This window comes from Zingiber officinale, chromosome 8A (assembly GCF_018446385.1).
Source record: "Zingiber officinale cultivar Zhangliang chromosome 8A, Zo_v1.1, whole genome shotgun sequence".
Classification (NCBI taxonomy): Eukaryota; Viridiplantae; Streptophyta; class Magnoliopsida; order Zingiberales; family Zingiberaceae; genus Zingiber; species Zingiber officinale.
In genome coordinates this window covers 93,286,273-93,291,010 of record NC_056000.1, presented here as the reverse complement: position 1 = coordinate 93,291,010, position 4,738 = coordinate 93,286,273, and positions in this window count along the sequence as shown.

The window sequence follows — 4,738 nt, the reverse complement described above, 5'->3', positions numbered from 1 at the left end:
AAGGTTAGGTTGTGGTGCAACCTCATTTTCCACTGGTTGAGATTCATTAACTCTCGGCTGTCTAGCCGGTCGTCCTCTAGTCATTCTACATATCATAAACCAAACCAGTGAGACATACGTCAGCCCATACTCATTCCTACTTGCTATTCTTGCTATGCTACTTTCATATATAAGCATGCTAAATCTTTAACAAGCATTTCTTACTAATCATAATAGAAATAAAATGCATAAAAGTTATGAGCAGGTACTTTCTTACTTGGAAGCTGCAGCATCAATGTTTGAGGTGTGTGTGATGGAAGGGTGGAACTTGCTCTGATACCAAACTGTCACGCCCACCCTACTTCTTTACTCCAACCTAAGTCATGGATGTTACACATTTCATACCTTCTAAAGACTTCGTTATATGCACACTGCTCGGTTCAAAGATCTACTCTGAACTAATTACAACTGCCCCCTCTTACTCATGCTTTCCTTTACCTTTATCTGTAGTATAAGGAAATACAAATCTATAAGCAATTGCTTAGTAAGTACCATCTACTCACAAAACGATACATTAAAAGAGGACATACTTTTTAGAACTGCTTGGGAAAATGCAAAATATGCACTTGACTATAATCCATACTAAAACCATACTTTGGAAATATATACATGACATGTATCTTTAAACCAGTTTATCATGCAAACCATCAACTTAAAAACCTTGCTAGTAATGTAAGGAACATAAGAATCTTGGCATATTATAGAGTTCAAGGCTACACATTATTGTTAGTTAGAGCCCTAGAGCCAATCATTTGATGATTGTATGGACTCATTGTATCATATTCTTGTATATTAATAAAGGCATTTGTTTGGTTATTATACTTATTTGTATTAGTGCCAAATAGACTAAGTATAATAGCGTCCTTGAGTAGAAGGTTCATACCTATATCAATCGATTAGTTGAATCGATAGTGAGATGATATAGGGAACACTACTCTAAATCATTCCTAGTCGAGTATTAACATTCAGGGACAATGTTAATGCAATAAGACTAGCATGTAGGTCAGCTCGATGACTTGATCTCACAAGTCATGGATATAGAGATATCAAGCTGACACATGGGTATGCATTAGAGAATGTATACTGAATGACCCGCCATGAGAAAGTATCATGGATCTTTATATGAGTGTCATATACTTTCTCATGTGGCTATTAGTATGACTATTAGTCCTTAGACCTGAAGTCACCATGGATCCCTACATAAGGAGTTATGTACTTTGGTTTCGTCAAACGTCATCCGTAACAGGGTGGACTATAAAGGCGATTACTGGGTATGTAACAAATTATGCAGAGGGATGTGAGTGATGTAGATGGGATCTATCCCTCCCATATGACGGGAGCGACATCAATATTCTTGATAGAGTTAGACCACGAAGTGCATGGCCATGCCCAAATGAGTCAACATTAGATGTTGAGCTCATTTGATCTAGTGAGTCAACTTGGAGTTCAAGATTTAGATTGATTAGAGGATGACACGGTCTATGCCTCATATTGATCAATCTAGATGTCTAGGATAGAAGGACAATGACATATTTTGTGAGGAGTCACAATTGGTAGTCACAAGGTGATGTCGGATCTCGACATTCTTGTAACTTGGGTAGTAATGATGTGTTGCTAGATACCGCTCATTACTTATGCTCCTAAATGGGTTTAGGGCATTGCCAACGTTACAAGAACCTATAGGGTCACACACTAAGGACAATTAGATGGAGATTTGGTTCATATGATGAACTAAGAGGATTATTAGATTCATTTGATGAATCATATTGGATTAAGAGTAATCCAAATTGGGCTAATTGAGTTGGACTCAAGTTGATTCATGTATTCAATGAGTCTAATTTAGATTATGACTCATTAAATCAACTTAATTTAATGAATTAGATTCATTATATTAAGTTGGCTTGAATCATATGGTTGGATTAGATCAACCATGAGAGAGATTTGATCAAGTTTGACTTGATTTGAGAGGAAGAGAAAAAAGTCATGTTTGACTTGACTTTTTGCCACATCACTAGTGAGTTGGCAAGATGAGGACCAATAGGATTGCTCCACATCATCAATGTGTGCCACCTCATGGAGGTTACAAGCCTCCATAGCATTTAATGTGGCCGGCCCACATTAAATGAGGAGGTTACACTTGTTGCCATGTCATTTAGTGAGGTGGTAAGATGTGGACCAATAGTGTTGATCCACATCATCCTAGAGTGCCACCTCATGGGGGTTACAACTCTTAATGGTCTCCACATTAATTGGAATTAATGTGGGGGTTACACCTCCTAGAGTGGCCGGCCACTTGATGGCTAAGGGGTTGTTTTGAATTTCCTCTCATTGATTTCATTCACTCTTCGTCTCCCTTGGGTGCTCTCTCTTCTCCTTCTCCCATTCCTTGGCCGAACACTCCATTGGTGCTAGCACACCTTGTGTTTTGGTCATCTCCTTATACTTGTGTCCGTGTGGATATATATAGAGGTTGTCTATTTTGACAACTAGAGATCCGGCGACATCTTGGACAAGCGGGAACGCGAAGGGCTTCGCTACAAGGGTAATGATCTTAACTTTAGTGTAGATCTAAAGTTTTTACAAACTCGTACAAGAAAAAAGGTTTTTCGATAATTTTGTTTACGAATCTTTGCACGAGATCCATGGCTTTGGGTGACTCGGGGTTTCCGCGACGCGAAAAAGCGATTTTCGCGGCCCGAAGAACCGTAATAGTGGTATCAGAGTCACGTGCAAAGACTTGTACGAGTTCGTTTGTATTTTTATGAAAAATATACCTTCTGTGATTTTCTGTAAAAATTGAGTTTTTAGAGTTTTTATGCGTAATTTTTCCGTAGAAGCGAAGCACAAGTTTCTCGGCACTTGTAGGCTTCGGCTACCGGAAAGTTTTCTTTTAAACGGCTTCGTTTTGCCACAAATCCGTTTGGGACAGCGGGGTCGGGTGCCATTAGATCGCAAAGGAGCAACTCACGATGGTTAGATCATGGGTAGGGGCATTGCCCCTAACCCCGCAAGGGAATTTGCTCCGCGATTGCACCCGAAATCGCTAAAAACGAACCCGCCGGGAAGATTTTTCCGAAACGGCAATGTCTCGACCCAAATCGTTTTGGGACAGCGGGTTTAGGCGCTGTTGGATCGCAAAGAACCCTCGCGATGGTTAGATCGCGGGCACTGCCCCTGGCCCCGCAAGGGGATCCATTCTGCGATTGCGCCCGAAACCGCTAAACGGGACCGCCGGGAAATTTTACTCATAAAAATTATAAAAATTATTTTTAAAATTACAGAAAAATTATGAAAAATATATAATTTTGAATTATATATTAATTTGTGATAGTCATGGCCCAAAATACCCAATAAGATTGAATTTGTGTTGTAATTCATAATACGGCCTGCGTGCCACCATATGATTGTGTGTGCTGTATTTTTATTTTTTCCACGGCCTGCGCGTCGTGCCTTTCTCTTATTCTGGTTGTAAATTAGATTTAGACTCGAATGCAACTCGAGTTTCAAATTGTAATGTACAAATTGGAGCGGTGAAGGGTCCACACGAGATGGAGTTCCGAGGCGGGCACGAGCAACACAAGGTGGTCAAAGGGAGGAGCTTGGAGAAGCTGTTGACCCTAGGTTGACCATTCGATCTTCTCATTGGCTAGAGAAGATCGTAGTAGGGCCATGACTAAATCACAAATAGATTAATTAATTAATTGTTATGTATCTGATGCATGTTTAATAATTAATTAATTAATTAGTGCCTTAACGATTAGATTAGATCTAAGTCGTGCACATGATGCACCCTTGCGATTAGATTAGATCTAAGTCGTGCACAAGATGCATCCTTCTTGATTAGATTAGATCTAGATCGAACCAACTCTAAATGCCTAACCGTACCGTGATACTTATCACTACCTCGATCACATGTATTGTTGAATCTGCCAAAGCAGAGCAATACATATTATCTTGGTAGGGTACGGAGGGACAATCTTGGTCCCGCCTATCAACGCATGGGTGAATACAAACTCAATTAGATTGAGTATTCCTAGTTACTCGGTTGGATCGAGTCAACTATAGGCATTCTTCCAATAGTTGGAAAGGTAGGACAAAATCACGTTTATATTAACTCTCGGGCGTATTAGCCAAAGCTAACTCAAGTTTTAATATAAATATGGATCTTGATCCTATAAACAAGAGTTACATAGAGATGTAATTGGTAACTCGGACGGGTCTTCATGGGAAATCTCAAGAAGTAACTCGGACGGGTCTTCATGGGAGGAACCGGAGACTTTAAACTATCACAGAACATAGTCGATCGGGGAATCTCATGAAGTAACTCGGACGGGCCTTCATGGGAGGAACCGGAGACTTTAAACTATTACAGAACATAGTCGATCTAGGAATCTCATGAAGTAACTCGGACGGGTCTTCATGGGAGGAACCGGAGACTTTAAACTATCACAAAACATAGTCGATCTGGGAATCTCATGAAGTAACTCGGACGGGTCTTCATGGGAGGAACCGGAGACTTTAAACTATCACAGAACATAGTCGATCGAGAAATCTCATGAAGTAACTCGGACGGGTCTTCATGGGAGGAACCGGAGACTTTAAACTATCACAGAACATAGTCGATCGGGAAATCTCATGAAATAACTCGGACGGACCTTCATGGGAGGAACCTGAGACTTTAAACTATCACATAACATAG